This window comes from Microtus pennsylvanicus, chromosome 13 (assembly GCF_037038515.1).
Source record: "Microtus pennsylvanicus isolate mMicPen1 chromosome 13, mMicPen1.hap1, whole genome shotgun sequence".
NCBI lineage: Eukaryota > Metazoa > Chordata > Mammalia > Rodentia > Cricetidae > Microtus > Microtus pennsylvanicus.
In genome coordinates, this window is record NC_134591.1 from 76,435,682 (window position 1) to 76,453,313 (window position 17,632).

The following is a 17,632-nucleotide window of genomic DNA, read 5'->3' on the forward strand; positions in this document are numbered from 1 at the left end:
GAAGGCGCCAACCCGAGTATCACCCGCCTGGTGTGTCCTCGGGAGTCGTTACATGAGGGAGGTGTGTGTGCCGCCTGGAGGGGTGCTCCTGGGCCCGTCCTGGCGGAGAGCCCCCTCCTCACCCTCCAGGTGAGTCACGGGAGAGCTGAGATCTGTGTGCTGGGGAGGGGCGGGGAGATGATGAGAGGGAGGATATGGAGGAAGTCGTTGAGAAGGGGCAGGGGAGGGGTCTTGTTTTGTCCCCCGGGTGCAGCATTAAAGCCGAGCTGCTCTTCCATTTTACTGAAAGAGGAAGGAAAGAGACATTCACTGAGGGTCGACTGTGTGTCAGATCCTGTGCTGTGACTTCTTGCGGGATTGAAGGGCACTGTGCAGGGGGTGGATCGATGGCCGCCGTACCTCAGGAAATAAGCCGTGGAGAGATCACGGAACTCAATTAAAGAGGGCTGGTTGATTGTTGTCGTTTGTTTGGTTTTGCTTTTATTTAGATAGGGTCTCCATTTGTAGCTCAGGCTGGACTTGAACTCTGCATCGATCCTCCTGCCTTAGCCTCCTGAGTGCGAGGATCATAGGTGTGTACCCCCTACCGAGCCTAGTCACGGTTTTGAACCCAGGTGGATCTGACTGTGAAACACATTCCCTCAAGCCCTGGGAAATATGGAGCCACATCTTACACAAAGTTTTAAAAGAGGTAAAAGGAAATAAAAATTTACCCCGAACTTAATCATTACAACAGACTCTTTTTAAACACCTACTGTATTTTCATCCAGTATTTTCCCCTTGGTCACTGTGTATATTTATATAATACATATTTTACATTGTTTTGATCTTTAGACGTTACAGTCTGAGTTGAGACCCTAGATGAGGGTCTTCTGAGCTGAGGCCAGAAGGGCTTGATTTTCTGCAAAATGGGAACCCATGCTTGATGCCCAGTCATCTTGTCAGTCGTAGACTCTAGAGAAAGATGCCAGGCCAATGGGCAGGCAAGCAGGACCCCTTGTGTTCTCTGGGTTCTTTTGCCGGCTCACTTAACTGGTAGAGTGTTCCTTTTAACTCTCTTCCCCTCTGCTTTTGACAAATGGGCATATTTGTACCATTTTCCCGAATGACCTTCTCTCCTTGGGGTAATGAGAAAATGAAAGTCTTAGCTAAGTGCTTTGAGATATTCAGATATAAAAACGGAGAGCGTTGTCATGGGCCTTTTGCTGCCAGGGTGCTTTATAGAGAGGAAGTGTATCTTGTGGGGGTGAAGGTCGGCTGGAGGATGAGGGCCATTGCAGGAACCTGTGTCTCAGTTTGGGGCCTGGCTCAGGTCGGGCGAGGTTTGGGTGGGGCTCCTGCCCATCTTCCAGGTCCACGCTCCAAGGCCAGGCACCCATGGCCGAGGTGATCTGGGTCACCCAGGCAAAGCCCCCAGCCTGGGTTTAGCTCTTGTGGATAAATGATCCGATTTAAGGATATTCTCCTGTGTCATCCTATCTGTCTGCCCATAACACAGTGAGTAAGCCCTGCCTCCCTATACAAATAGCTATCAGGAGAATGATTTTGAAACATGAGAAAATATTTATTATATTGGAGAAAATAGCCCTGAATGCCCAGTGTTAAGATGGCCACCAGAGAGACTCTGTGAAAGCCTGAAAGATGTCCCCTGGATGAAAATTACGGCATTAGGGAGGTGGGACTCCGGCTGATTTGTTTTTTATTTCATAACATTTTATTTAAATTCCCCCTATGATTAACAGCCAACAAAGCAGAAGTGCCAGCCCAGCGGGGAGCCCTGGCAAGGGTGGGGGGAGGGGCCGCACCCCAAGAGGGCGCCTGCACCCACGGCCCCCGCAGGGCTCTGAGCTCACTGGCTCTGCCAGCCCAACAGACCTATGAGCTCTCTGGAAGCCGAGGCGGATCGGTGACTCAGAACTCCGCGTTGTACTCCTCAACAATAGCTTTTGTCCTTTGCCCAAAACCCTGGGCCAGTGTGTGAAAAAAAAATGAGAAAATTATGAGATAGTTTGTACTTTACCAGCTGGTGCCAGCTTTGGGTGCTTTATTTATTCAAGGTGGGGAGGTAGGGAAAGGCAGGGTGGAGGTGAGGGAGAAGGGAGGAAAAAAAACAAGGCAGAAACTCGGACAAGGCCCAAGAAAGGTCTATACCTTGACAACAAACTTTCTTTGTTTCACGGGTGGGGAGGGGAAAAAAAGAAGGAAAAAAAATAGAACGCCAGTTGGAATGAGTACAGCTCCCCGTGCAGCATCCACGCACGGGCCTGCTTCTGTAGCTTCCTACTGTGGGCCAGGGAAGCTGATTGGGGGTGCTTGACTCAGGAGTGGCTTGAGGGGCCCAGCTAGAAGGACTGAGGCAGCGTCTGGGTGAGAAAAGATGACCCCATGGTGGCTGATGTTCTGACCCATCGTGCCTAGCAGTCAGTAGCCTGGGTCCTCACTTCTGGCTGGGCTTTCTCTTCCTGAGAGCCAGGGAGATGGCTCAGTAGGAAGAGCACTTGCCTTGAAAGTGTGAGAGCCTGAATTCAGATCTCCAGAACTGGTAAAAGCTGGGCCAGGCAGTGTGTACCTGTAACCCCAGCACTGGGAAAGTAGACCCTAGGGTTCTGGAGCCAGCCAAATTGGCCATCTCCGCGTTCAAGGAGAGACCTTGTCCCACAAATATGGCAGATATAGATAGATACAGGAAGATGTGGAACATTGAGTTCTGGCCTCTAGAAATCCTAGAGTATGTGTTCCTTTATGTACATGTACTACCTACCTACCTACACACACACACACACACACACACACGACTCTTCCTGGAGTCTCTAATAGTATAGCAGTTGGTATCTCAAATACCATGTAGATCAGAGTCAGGCCCCGTGTGGCCTTATTTTTTTTTTTATTTTTTGAAATTTTATTTATTTTTATTTTATGTGTATGAGTGTTTCCTGAATTATGGATGTGAATTGTATGTATCCTGGTGCCTAGAGAGATCAGAAGGGGGCATTGGATCCCCTGAAACTGGAGTTGTGAGCTGCCGTGTGGTTGCTGGGACTCAAATCTAGGTGTTCTGGACGAGCAGTCAGTGCTCTTAACCACCGAGCCATCTCTCCACCCGTCCGTTTAATCTGGAACCTTCTGCCCAGTGTCCTCCATGAGAATGAGAGAGTTGGGAACTGAGGCGGGGGGGGGGGGGTTAGTATATGGGAGATTAGGCCGTCAGTTTAGGGAGTGTGTAAAAAGATTGCTCTCGTGTGGATGGTGGTGTATATGTGACGGCTTGCCTGTGGGTCGTGTGGATCATGGTATGAGCTTATGTATACAAATGATTGACTTTGGTGGCTGTGTGCGAATGGAGCTGGTGGTATATGTGAACAATGGCACACGTGATCGGAACTGTGTGTGTAGGTGAGGTGTGCGACTGTGTGTGGTGTTTTATAATTGTGTCATGTGGGTAAATGAATCCCTGCCGGTATAGATGACTGTGCAGTTGCGTGTGTCCCTTTAATTTTAACTTCTTCCCTCCCCCACCCCCCACCCCCGCTGTAAAAGCCGGGTGGGTTACAATGGAGGCAAGAGGGTTACAACTCTTTTGTTTTCAAGTATCACTTTGCCTTCCCGAGCCCTGCTCTCTAAATGATCCTAGGAGGCGGCCTGGGTCCTGGGCTGAGTGACTGGCCTGGTTTCCATTTTAGGCTGGAGGTGGTGCAGAAACATTCTGGGGCCTTTTCCAGAAACTGAACCAGGAAAGAAAGGTGGTTCAAGGTGAAGTCAAAGGCCAACAGTATCCTTGCCCGGGAGTCAGTCCCCTGTGTCTGTGACCCTGGTTAGGCCCACAACACCACACACTTAGTCTGGGCTCCGGAAGGATTGCTAGTGGGACTGTGAGGCTCACGTGGCCCTTACTGTGCCCACTTGGTCTTTTGGTCGTCATGATCTCCAGAGAGGGAGCTCAGGGATGGTAGCCTTTGTACAGATGAAGGAACGGAGACTCGGGGAGGGGCGGCTGTGTGCCTTCGGCCCTTAGCTCGTCCATGACAGTTTTGTAATCGAGCCTTCCGGGAATCCCCCCTCAGTGGCTGGGAGCAAAGCTGACCAGCTCCGCGTGGGAATGGGACTTCACGGAGGTAATCGGGAGAAGGGGAGACTGGTCCTCAGCTTTAGGGAATATATCTTTTGAAGGAAGAGCCCTAGATGGGGAGACACCTGAGGTGGTTTCTAGTTCCCACAGCCACTGGCTAGCAGCCATATCCTAAGACCCGGACTTCATCCACAGGGAGTCGATTGAAGGGCTAGACTGGTGGTCCCTTCATTTCTTCCCACTTCAGTCGACTGGCGCTTCCTGCCACCCTCCAGAGTCCCCAGCTGTGCCATGTAGCAAGTCCTCTCCCACAACCTGTCAAACCAGAGATGGCAGTTTCCCCGGAGCTACCAGGAGCTCCCGCCTCTGTTTTGTACCAGGCGGAACCTCTAGCAGACTCGGCGGGCAATGCCCCTGGCCTGTGCCCTGTGCACCTGCTCAGTGATAACCACGTGTCTGCCTGTGCCTCAGGTCAGAGCCCTTTGGTTTGAACTTGCCTTGTACCGAGAGGCTGAGATGTGAGAAAATTATGAGCAGGGGAGAGGAGTGGGACCTTGTGACAAGTGGCAGCTGTGGAGAAAGGGGCAGGCTCCATGCCCAGGGTGAGCACCATCTGGGAGGGAGGCCTGGCTTCCAGCTGTGGGGGTTCGGGAAGGGCAGAGCCTGGGAGGAATGATTTTGAAGCCACTACTATGGAGATTAAGGGGATGAGAATGTAAATCTCAAGTAAAAAGGTAATTGAATGTAATAGCAAACACTGCTCGCTCTATGTTAATTTTAGCTCTTCCCCTGGATACAAGACGCTGTATTAGTGTTTTATTACCATTTTGTTTGCACTAATAAAATAGTAAAATTTATTTCAAGGAAGTTGAAGGATGGTTTTACAATGCAAATTTGAAGAAATTGGACTTTTCATTTATGCCTCAGCTATTTTAAATCCTGACGGGTGTAAATTAGCTACAGGGACCGAGCAGACCCCACTGATAGGGACTTTGGAGGCGGGAGCCCTGGCCGAGGTTCCAGACTAACTGAAGACAGAAAGTAGAAAGCCCTCTTTGGAGAGGCTGGGGCCACTCAGGTGCCTGACTGGGTGGGACAGGGTGGTGGGTGAGGGTGTGCCAGGCATGAATGCCTGTGGGCGTAGGCAGGTACATCACACACTGAGTAGGTAGGGAGATACATGTGACCACAGATCTCAGATCTTTGTCTTTCCTCTTGGTCCTTTGGCTTCCTTCCTGTCCTGACATTGGCCTGGATTAGCCTGGTGAACCCCAGGGTAGGAAGTAACTTCTGTTTTGCCTGGACATGACAGGTAGACCAGTTGTCCAGATCACACTGACCTTCTAGAAAGGGACTGTAGGCTTTAGGGAAAGGAACCATTGGAATCTGGAGTCTAAAAACAACCAGAGAAAGATACAGGCTACAAGCCAACCAGACAGAGGCTGATAGACATATCTGTCCTTCGGTGTTCTTTCTTCTAGTCCAGGCCAATGCGAGAAAGTAGACAAGACTTTCTCAGTGAGCCAGGATCCTTTCAAGTGGGTTCAAATGACTAGCCATACCTAGGTGTAGTGGTGTCTATAAGCCAAAAAGGTTTGATTTTTTTTTTAAGTCAAGTGGCCTGGATTTCAGGGAACCAGAGGTAGGTAGAGGAAAAGGAAAAGGGTGGAAGGTTAGGTTCATCTTGGATTTTGGATGAAGAATTCAGGTTGGATCTTGTTTTATCCAAACCGGTTTGTTTATCTCTGAAAAATTATCAGCAGCAATGGCCCAAAGGGATGCTCTGGGGACCCACTTCCCAAATGTAGGGAACCGAACAAGTGTTCTAGTGTCTGGTGGAGTCAGTAAGGTGTATTGCCCAGGGTTTTCTGGACATCTGCCTGGTGCAGGAGAAAAGTAAGTTGGTCTTGTTTGTTTCCAGCCCCAACTCTAGATCATTCTGTGTGGGAGTGGGTGTGTGTGTGTTCTAGTATATTTCTTTCTCCTTTGGCTAGGTGGTGTGTGTGTGTGTGTGTGTGTGTGTGTGTGTGTGTGTGTGTATACTCTCAATGGTAGATGCACTTAAGGAGAAGATTCAGTGTTGACATTGGCTAGGCCAGAATGGAAGAGACTGGAGGGATCTGTCAAAGACATTGTACTTGCTGCAGAAAACCCTTAAGGATGGTCTTGACTGCAGAGTTAGCGTTGGAGCCAAGAAGGGCAGGACAGGAAAGGCCCCTGGCTTCTCCTGGCAGCTAATCTGCAGGACCACATCTGGAGCAGAGAGGGCTCACACTGACTTAAGTGGTGGGATACATCCAATGGTCAATTAACCTCCAGTAGCAATGCTGGCATTCCCATGGGGGACAGTAATGCGGAAACCCTCTCCATCGTGGCCTCTTTGGGGTTCTTTCAGGTGAAGAGACTGTGGATGGATTCCTGGGGATAGCAGGATTTAGAATGTGCAGGATACAAGGCATATAGTAGCCCAGGAACCTCCTCCTCTCCACACCAGCACACACAGGAGACCCTGGGCCAACAACTGAGTCTTCCCAGCTTGAAGGATCCAAGGCCAGGGCCAGGAAGCGTATGGCCGAAAGGAGAAAGCAAGTGAGGAGATTTGAAAGCGGGGGTGTGTTGTTTGGCTTGGAAATGTTCTATAGTTCTCTGAGACAGGGAAGATGCCCTGCTGTGTACCCAAGGATTTAGACAGGGCATCAGGCAGGGGGTTACACTCCGAGGAGATTTCAACCCAAAACTGTAATTACTCAGGGAACAGACGGAAGAGGAAAGAGGATTAGTGGGGTACCCTGCTGAGCCTGGTGTTGCAGGTGGCACCAGGAGTGCCTGGCCTGGGCATAGGCATCTGCCAAATCTCTTAACTTGGCCTCTAGGCTGGGGTCAGAGCTATGGTGATCTTCCCTAAGAATGCCCAGGACCCTCAGGCACCTACCTCTTTTCTTCCTGTCTCTCTTAACTGACCCCAAGTCATCTCTGGAAGTTTGAGGTCCCTCTCATCTGCTTCAGTGCCATTCCCCCAAGTCCTCCTTCCTTGGCACCCTCCAAAAATAGAAGGGCCCTCTATTCTGATTGATTAGACCTTGGAGTCTGGGGTATATATGTACGTCTGAGCTGGGGACAGGCGTGTTAAAGGGCGCCAGCCAACTGTTGTTCTACCCGATCTGTGTGATTTAGGTGAGCCTGTGGTCTAGCGCCCAGGGCTACTCCAGTTTCTACTTTAATATGAAAACGAGGTTAGACTCCAAGATTGTTCACCCACAAGACTCTTCTCTTCCTCTTCTTCCACTCAGGACAGGAAGCACTTTCGCCTCCCCCCCCCAAGGTATAGCAGCGGTATGCCCCAGTGTTCTAGCCCCCTGACAAACCTCCCCCTTTCCCCCATCCCCTTTCCTGCACCTGTCAGCTGTCTCACGGACTGTCTGGCTTGGCTGCCTCCCATCCCATCCTCACAGGCCAGCCCCACCCAACCTCCACCCCTCAGCCCCTTCTCCCCCCTTCCTGTCTCTGCCTAAGGCTGTCTCTACCTGCCCATCGTCGCCGCCGACACACCTGAGGAGCACCAGCTGCCGAGTGGAGTGTAGGCAAGGCACAGGGTGTTTACCAGACAGCCGGGATAAGGTGTTAAATCCTGTTGCTGTCTTCCCAGGGCCAGCTTCCTCAGATGGGCTTCCAAATCCCTAATCTTGGGGTACAGCCATGCCCAGCCTGCGTTTGATGGGAGCTTTCCTTTATGATTGAAGCTCAATCCAGCAGGTCTGTCATTGGGTTGGGTCTGTGTTCCTAACCCGTGAGCAATGACACGGGGTCCAGCCCCTTCCTCTCTTTGGTTCTTCCTTCCTTCCCTCCTTTCTTTTTTTGGGACTCTTGATGAGTAGGGATCTGGATGGGCCCCAACCCCCACACTACTGTGATCACAACAAGGCCATCTACTGTCCCTGGGAATGTAGATGTATCAGGTAAGGGGGCCCAGTTTAAAGAGAGATGGATGAGAGAAAAGATGGACAACATCCCTGTTGAGCCCTGCGTTGCAGTTCCTCAGCTAGAAGCACAGTGGCCATGGTGAAGTTCGGTTGGAACATCAAATGCCCAGGCCAGGTCTAGGTCCCTAGAGCACAGCCGAGTCTCATTGGTATTTCTGCGTTGGTTTGGGAGCTGACAATGTCAGGGAGGCCTCATGCTTTAGTCCTTTGTCTGGCCAAGTCCCTGGGGTAATAGGAAGGCTCGTGCTGCTCTTCACGAGCAGGGACACCGAGGCACCCTGTGGACCCCTCTTAGAGTGCAGCAGAGGGCGGGAGGTTCTGCTGTGGCTTTAGCCTGCTCTAGTCCTTGAACAGGGAGGCCCACAAGAGGCTGCCAAGCTGGGAGGTCAGAAAGGGGAAAGCCTGGAGACCCCTGGAGGTGCCCGAGCAGTGGAAGACAGCTGTATCACTTCTCTGAACTGACCTAGACAGAATCTTCTCTTTCAGAATTTCTTCATGGCCATAGATGGCTTCCCCGCTCCGCCATGTTCCTCCTCCTCCAGGCAGCCAGCAGGTTTCACAACAGCGCAGCCTCTCTCTCTAGGTCTCCTCTCCTCACTGCTGGGATTCAGGTGCTGCTCGCTCGGCTCCTTCCCCCTGCCCCCTTGCCTCAGTCATCACAGTTCCCAGTTTTCCTCTCTGTCCCCCTTGGAGGTCTGTGCCCTGAGAGGAATACAGGGGTCCCCTGAGAGTCAGTTATGAAGAGATGTAACATCCACTTTCGTGCTGGGTCCACAGTCAACTTCTTCAAGGTCAAGACTATTAACTTATTGGCCAGGACTCCCTTGGGCTTCCCTGGTACTAGACTTCCCAATTTTATTTGGAGGTTGTTTGTCTGATGTGTGGTTGAGCAAAGATCAAGATGTGGAATAGAAGACAAAAGCCGGGACAGGGCAAATCTGGAGAGCGATAGTTGCGTTGGTGAGGAGGAGGAGGAGGAGGTGAAATTAATTCATTAGAAAAACTTGTTTACTGGCTTTGCCTAGGCGCCTCCATTTTAAAAGTCTACGTTTACAATAAGTCGCTAATTAAAATACGAAATTAAGCAACAGCTCTGTTTTTTTTCCCTCCCCTTACACTTTAATTGCATGATTTTTGTGATGTAATTTCTGGAAACACCCAGCGTGCCTCTCAGGGTTGATTGTTTGATAAGCTAGAAGCACCTGAAACCGGCCCAAAAAAATAAATATATGAATTCGAGGGGAACTTAGGGTAGATTGGAAATGACAGAGAACCCCAGACAGCAGGAACCAGAAATACATAACAATAACAACTTCTAAATAAGGTCATTTATCCTCACCCCTCCCGTCTACACACGTACCAATCTATGCATCTCAAGGAGGGGAAGCCAAAATCAAATCCAGACCAATGGGGCTGTCACTTTGTATCCCCTGTCCCAAACCAATACAACTGGGAATTTCCTTGAGGCTGTTTTGACTTTTGGCTCAGTCTTTTGATTTTGAGAGGGGTTTTCTTTGCCCCCTCATTCTGAACCAAGCCCAAGGGTAGGTGAATAGGGATGGTGGCTGTCCCTCCTGGGAAAAATAAGTCTGTCCGTATCCTTGTCTCAAACACAGTGGTCCCAGCCTGGGCCCGCCCTGTGTTCGTGAGGAGGTGGGAAGCCAGAATCCAATGTGAGATGTGAATGCAGGCTTTTCTAGTCAGCCACTGCCTCCTCTGCAAAGGGGACCTGGCTAGGATCCCCAGAGTGCTAAGGCCCTGCTCTGAACCGACCATCGGGGTGAAAAGGAAGCTGGGTTTCTCCAGCCATCTAGTGCCTGGGAGATCTCAGGCCAGCGTCACGGAAGGTGTTGGCCCCTCTTGACACAGGACACAGAGCAGTGAGGGCCTGGGGGACACAGGGGAGTCTCAAGCTCAGTTTCTTTCTCTACCTACCAGCTGAGTTACGAACCAAGCACTTCAGTAATGTCTTTACATCTTCTGCTACAAGGGAAAGGGCATTGCTTCCTTGTAGGTTGTTTTAAAATACATTTTTGGCCAAGAGGTGGTGGCACATACCTTTAATACCAACACTTGGGAGGCAGCCACAGGTGAATCTCTGTGAGTTCTAGACCAGCCTGGTCTACAAAGCAGTTCTAGGACAGCTAGGACAATTACACAGAGAAACCCTGTTTTGAAAAACACCAAAGTAAATAAAAAATTAAATTAAATTCTAAAAAATTGGGGGGGGGTGCTGGAGAGATATGCTCAAAGGTTAATAGCACTGGCTGCCCTTACAGAGGTCAGGGGCTTGGTTTCCAGCACCCATATGGCAGCTTACAGTGGTCTGTAACTCCAATTCTAGGGGATCTGTCAACCTCTTCTTAGGCACCAGGCATGCATGTGGTTAGCACACACACATATAAACAGGCGAAACACTCATACACATAAAATAAGAGTAAATCCTTAAAAATACATTCTCTCCATTAGTAAATTTATGTTTATGAGTAAATATTTTTTAATATAAAAAACTAACTCAAAACTAGGCAGGGTATAGTGTGACACCGGGATATGACTTGGCGTGTCTCAGCCTCACTGACCACGGCAGTGTGACACCGGGATATGACTTGGCGTGTCTCAGCCTCACTGACCACGGCAGTGTGACACCGGGATATGACTTGGTGTGTCTCAGCCTAGCCTTAGTTTCTTCATCTGTAAACTGGCGGTAATGGTAACAGTAAATTTGGTTAGGATTCCACATGCCAACCCATCTGAAATGCTTAACACTGAGCCCGGCATGCCGCAGCACATTTAAATATTAACTGCTATTATAGTTAATAATGGTTATTCCTGTTGCATTGGGATAAAAGGGTTTTTAATTTTTTATTAAGAAAAGCTATTTTTACATCAATGAAATTATTCCTCTAAACCTGTCTTGTTCAATACAGTTACTCTCTGGTCACATGTGGCTATTTAAATGTAAATTAATTAAAGTTAAATAAAATTAAAAATTTAGTTTCTTAGCCCTGTTCACCCTATTCCAAGTGCTTGGAAGCCACACATGTCCAGAGACTGCCATATTGGACAGTTCCAGAAGTTCTGCTAGGCAGTCTTCAAAACAGTTCTATTAAAGTTTTCCCAGGTCTGGTTTAAAAGCTTGTCCTTCCGACTGTGTAGTACTCCATCACGTGGCCGAAACCCACTCTTTATTTTTTTGGTTTTTCAAGACGGGATTTTTCAAGCCAAAGCTGTCCTGAAACTTGCTCTGTAGACCAGGCTAGCCTCGAACTCACTCTGCCTCCTGAGAGCTGGGATTAAAGCCAAGCACCACCATGCCCGGCTAAGCCCGCTCTTCCTATTGGCTTGAGCTCTCTCTTCCTCTGGACTCTAGGTAGATCTGCTGGGGTCACCTGTTCCTAACACTGTGTTATCTCCCCTTGTCATTCTCTGATTGGTGCTAGGCAGTGAGGGATTCTGGGAAGAACATAGTGTCTGCTGATTGGCATCCAGGTAGGAGGTGCCACGACCAGAGTCAAGTGCTCTGTGGAGACCGCTCTTCTCAGTGTCCCTGCTTCCCTCTGCCTGGCTGGTCCACAGGAGACAAGAGAGACAGGAAGGACATGCGGAGACAGTAACAGTGAGCAATAATGTCCACTTCGCTGACCAGAAGGTCCAAGACATAAGGCCAGGAAAAGAGAGGCAGCCTGCCTTCTTTTTCCCCTCTCTCCCCTCCCTTACCTCCTTCCACTTTCTATGTAGTGTGTGTTCATATATATGTGCACATGTATGTTCATGTGTGTTCATATGTGTGTGTGCATGTGCATATTAATGTGTGTGAACATGTGCCTGTGTTCATGTGTGTGGAGACTTAGAGGCTGACGTTCTCTTTTGCTTCCACCTTAATTTTTGAGGCAGGGTGTTTCGCAGAATCTAGGGCTCACAGATTGGCTAGGCTGGCTAACCAGCAAGCCCCACGTTTCTGCCTGTCCCTACTCCCACCCCCACCCTGACCCCAGTGCCGGGCTGCACATCATCTGTTGCACATCTGCACCAGCATACCTGGCTTGAGTGCTGGGCTGAACTCAGATCACCACGCTTACACAGCAAGTACTTGCCAACTGAGTCATCTCCCTAGGCCTGAAGCCGTCTCTCTTGGTGGGAAATGCCACCTGTGAAAATTTTGGGACTTCCAGAAGGACACTGACTAAAGGTGTTGTGAGTTCCCAGGATAGGGGTGCGGAGGCTCCAAGTTGGGGGCCCCTCCAGGAAGGCCTGTGACTGTCCTATGGCTTTCCGGCTGAATGACCATTATTAGGGTGATGATCAGTAGGGTCGTGGCCCTGCTTGTGTGAGCTCTGGGCAGAGGGCTGTGGGCAAGGCTCGCAGGGCAAGCAATCCCCGGGCAGCAGGCAAGATAGATAGGGAAAGCCAAAAACGGACCTGCTGATGTGGCCCTTTCTGCTCGCAGCGGATCATAAAATATGGCTCAGATTTTCATTACGGGCTCTATCGATTATCTTCTGGGATGGATGAATTATAGAGAACATTAAATTTTTTTTAAAAAGCAAGTGAGGGGAAATATCTGAATGAGTTTGGGTGGTCGATGGTAGAAAGGCTGAGCCACCAAGCCTGGTCTTCAGCGAGGGTGGGTACAAAGCCGGGCAGACAGCTTGTGCCTCCAACTTGCCCTACAGGACCCCCTGGGGCTGGGTTTCGATGGGGGAGACCTCTGCCCCTCTAGGCTCCCCTCGCCTGTGCCCTGTACCTCCCAGGGATCTGCCTGGGTTCCAGGAAGGTCGAAGCTCAGGTTCTCCATGCGATCTGACTCGGAAGCGGGACCTCTTCCAGGCCATTTGGATCGGTTGCGGGGAGGGAGGTTGCCCTGTTCTTGTCATTTTCCCTCCAGAGCTCTGCTGATTCCGGAGATGCCAACTGGACCCAGAGAGGGTTCAGAAGGTGGCGCTGGCCTCTCGGGGTCAGCCTTGGATAGGAACTCCTGAGGAATGTGGGTACCCAATCCTGTAACTGGTCCATCTCTTCTGCCAGCAGTCAGTGGCACAGAGGAGGTCTTCATTTTGTTGCCTGGGAAAGCAACCCTGGGCCACTATGAATCTACCCTCCCTTGCTTGCTCTCCACCCCTCACCTCAGCCTACCCCTGTCCAATAGCTCTGAGTTCGATTGCTTCTGCTTGTGTGTGACCTGGGGTGTGTCCCAGCCTTCTCTGACTTCTCAACTCTCCGGTTGAGATTAATATCTACCTCATTGAGTTCTTGGGATGATTGTGTATAATGGTGTTTTAAAATCCCAAGTACACAGCGCATAATCATGTGAACAACAATTATTTTCTCCCTTCCTTGGAGCAGAGTCTTGGAGCCCTCTCGCCCACCCCTTCTCTTTGTGATTTAACAGCTGTTTCGTGGGCTGGGCACTTTTCTTAGAATGGTATCTTATGATGGAGAAACTGAGACAAAGAGAGGTCAGAGTCATTTTTTCCAGGGCCACAGAGCTCAGGAGTATCCATGCTTGCATTTATACCTAGGCAATCTGGTTCCAAAGCTTGTGCCCTTAGCTCCTATTGCCTGTTGCCCAGTGACCTGGCACAGTGGCATAGTAGTGTGAGCCTATGTGTGTGCGTACAAACAGCCCTGCCATTGACATGCTATCTGGTTGATTCATTTCCCGACTCTCCCCACTGTATCTGGCTACCTCAGTTTGTCAGCAACTCCAGTCTTCTCTAAGGCTGTGCTCTGGGAGGAGCAGACTTCTCCACCTGGTCCACCTTACCCAAGCTTCACCTAGGCCTCTGTGAAAGGTGGTGGTTTCCATGGATATCCATCTCCCTCTGGCGACACGCCCTTTTTTGTATGACTCTGTTCCCTAGAGTTGATTGTTTTTGGCACAGCGCTCTGTAAATTCATCCAACAATTAAAAGGGGGAGGGGTGAGACCAGAAGGAGACATACTGTAACAGTGCAGTGAGCACTATGTAGAAAGGACTCTGAGACGCGTGGGCCCCTTCCCGTCCCCTGTTCTCAGCAGGGTAGCCCCTTAAGTATAGAAAGGGCCACGGAATGGGCCGCTGGGAGTTAGGCTTTGGGAGTTCTGGTTCCTCCTATCTGAACCGTGTTCTCCTTTATCTCCCCTCCTAACATCTAAAGGGGTCCTTCTCAGAGCCAGCACAGCCATCTCCAGAGGTCACGAGAAGCCGCAAGATGCCAGTTTGGAGTGATTTGAATATTTACTGCCCTTGTTTTGGTTAATTGTGTGTGTTTGCTCTGAGTGTGTACCATCAAATACCGACCGTGCTGGGCGGACCCGTCGTAGGCTGTGTGAGATCACAGAGGAAAAATGCAGTGGAAAACACTTTCATGCCGCAACACATCACGTAGGATTTTTGTATTTAAGATGTGGATTTTTTTATTGTGTTTTTTTTTCTTCTTTTCCATACAACCCTGAAGTTGGGCAATGTGCACGTCTGTGTTTTGTTTTCATTCTGGATGGCTTATGAAATCTGTTCATTAGCGCTCTGTCCTCTCGCTACCCTGGCGGGTCCTCCACCATCTCTCCTGGCATATGTAGATCTCTCCCCGCCATCTCCTCTCCCTGCCTTCTCTCCTTTGAAGAGACGATAGGTGCCTCCCTCCCCGTAGTGTACACACTCGCCTAAGATAAAAACAAGGGTACGTTAACCCTGCTCCCCAAGCCCACGCCTCTCAGGCAGGTGCTCATTTTGGCGGGAGGTCCTAATGCCGGGGGTTTCTGCCTCTCTGTGGAAGAAAAAGATCCTCAGTGGTCCCTGCCAGAGGCGGAGCAGAAGTTGTCCCATTCTCACAGGACCTACGGAAATGGCATGGCCCTGTCTGTCCCGTCATCCAGAGCAGCGGGCAGGTCTCTAGCAGAGAAGCGCATTCGCCAGCTACATCCAGGTGTCCCTTCTGCCCGTCTGGTGTGTTTTCAGAGGTCTACCCCTCCTCCCACTGTTAAACCTAGCCAGAAAACCTGAGCACAGATGTTGCCTTTGGCTGCGGGGTCCAAGTGTTTTCTGGCAGCCCTGGTGTACTGCAGGAGATAACTCCACACCAGAAGAGGTGTGACTCCAGAGGGGCACTCACACTGGGCAGGGTGAGTGCTGAGATCACGAAGAGGGAGAACTTTTGGTGGGTCACCAGCCCTGGCCTGGCTTCCATACCTGTGAGCCATGTGACCTTTGACTGGTCACTTCATATCTCTGTACCGTTGTCCCTAATCTATCCGTGGGGTCCATGCTGTTCCTGCTTTTGTGTTCTGAAGAATCATCGTGATCCTGTGTGTAGAACACTTGGCACCGTGCTTGTCCAATTAATCTAGTTAGCTACTACCACCTGTCCTCGTGAGCTGGTTGGCAGAGGGAGAAAGCTACTCACCCACTGTGCCCTCTCCTCCCTAGCACATAGTAGGTGCTCGTCCTTTTTTGGATTAGTTGGAAGAGGCTTAAGTAACCAGAAGTCCCTTTGAAGCTGCATGTTGTAAATTCAGTGAGACCACAGTGGAGGAGAGAAGCCAACAGGCAGGTTGGGGCTCAGGGGAGCCAAGCAGGTGGTGAGAGAGGGAAGCATTCTGCTGGAGGAGAGGGAGAAGCTGCACCAGGCTCCTCTGATTGTGACATGAAACCAGGGACTAGTTCAGCTCCACCAAACTTACGCCGCCCACCGAGGGCCAGCTGTTGTGCTAAGTGCCAGAGCCCCAAAGATAATTAAGACCTGGGCTTTGCCCTTGAGGAGTTAAGACTTCAGTGGTGGAGACAGGCTTGTGAACAAATTACTCCAGTTCTGTATGGAGTTTAATGTCGTGAGGAAGGATACATGGAGCACAGGGCAGAGGGCTGTACAAGTCCTTTTGGGACAGGTTCTAGAAGGCTCTTGAGGAGGCTTAAAGAAGAGGCAAGCTATGGTCTGGTGCATTTCTGGATCCCTGTGTGTCTCTCTTACTAGCCCAAGCCTATTGGGTGGGAGAAAAGATGGCCCCTGCTGCTTTCTTTTTTGTCCTTCCAGTTGACTTGTGAGGAATCCAAGTCTTTAGGAGACCAGCGGCCTCCAGGAGGACCCTCGGAGAGTCAAGTGGCAGAACTCGGCCTCAGACCCCCGTTTCTGGATCTTCAGCCCAGGGTTATGTCTGTCACTGTTTGGCTTCTCTTCACCTGGGTCAGCGGGTTAGCGATGTATTAGGCTCTGCCCGTAATGACGGACATCTGTGCCTCAGCCCCGGGGCTGTGACGTGGGAGGGCCTCAGTGCTCAGAAGGCTGTGGGGCCCATGCCTTGGTTTGCTAAATGGGTCAGGCCACTTGGTTGGGGAGTCTTGGAACAAGGTCATGCCGCCCTAGCAAGGCTGGGCAGGGATGGCAGGAATGGGAAAAATTGAGGAGGAGGTAGCCTGGCCATACCCCTTCTTTAGTTCCTTGACTCCTGGGCTTCAGGGGTCTGGAAGAGAATAAAAGCTCTATGGGGTCTGGAACATTCCTCCTCCACAACTGGAAACCCTTTTAACCAGGGCATAGACTCTGGAACACCTCTGGCATGTGGCTGGACACTTGTCTTTAGGCTTCTTCTAGGAGTCTAGGAGGTGGCTATGTCCCTGACCTCTAGGGAGCATGGAGGTCCCAGTGTGAAGGGGTGTGTGTCAGCTCTGAAGTTAGCTTCTGAATTTTAGCGGGGCTCTCTGTGATGGGGTACTGGGGTAGAGACCCCCACAGGAGAGTGATATGGGGTGCAAGCTGTGATCCAAGGTACCCTTTCCTCTGGCCCACAACCATCTTTCTGACGGGGCCAAAAGTTGCCTGGGCTCTGGGAGATTCTGGACTAACAGGCAAGGGAGTTTCAGAACCCAAAGGAGTGAGTCTCCCAGTGGCCCTGAAGTTCCCATTAAAGTGTTTTTTCCTCTTTTTTAAAGAAAAAAATATTCCCAAACTGGAAAACAAAGGAAATCCACTTCCCCCAAATCACACGAAACTCACATTAGGGGCCTGGCAAGAATCCATGGAAACCAGGAAGCACGCTGTTAACCCTGGTGATGCTGAAGGGTGGATGAGAGCCAGGCGAATCCACCCTAGCTCTCAGTCACCTTCATCCCAGTTTTCCCTAGGGAGCTGGTCCTGACGCCTTGCTCCAGCAGAGACAAGGGTCTGGTGCTGAAGCTGGCATTCGGAGAGCCAAATCCCTTCTACTCAGCCCAGCCCTGGGAGTCAGGAGAGGAGGGGGCTCACACACCCTGGGGAGACTCCCCTGGGGACTTGGATGGCCAGGTCGTTAGAAGACTAACCAGGTTGCTGCATGCTCCATTCCAGACTGTGCGGTCCAGATTGGGCCACTTGGAGGACACGTAGTCACATGTATGGGGTGTTGCTAGCCCCCAGAAAGGAGGGAGGGTAGCCCAAACTTCAGTGGCAGGTTCTATTTGCAGGGTGCAGGGTGGGGATGAGAGTGGATAATGACCTCAGAGTTCCATGGCCCACATCTTACGTCCGCAAGGCTGGGGTGCCGCGCCTGAGAAGTTGTGTACTTGCTTGTGTTTGCACGCGCATGGGCTCTTTCTTTTTTCCCTAAAAAGGCTGAAAATATTTACAGGTTTGAA

At 50.6% G+C, this 17,632-nt stretch overlaps 1 protein-coding gene across 2 annotated transcripts in view; it reads left to right on the forward strand.

Moving 5' to 3' along the window:
• Casz1 (castor zinc finger 1) overlaps positions 1–17,632 on the forward strand; it is a 145,853-nt gene that overhangs the window by 13,772 nt on the left and 114,449 nt on the right. The window lies entirely within an intron of this gene.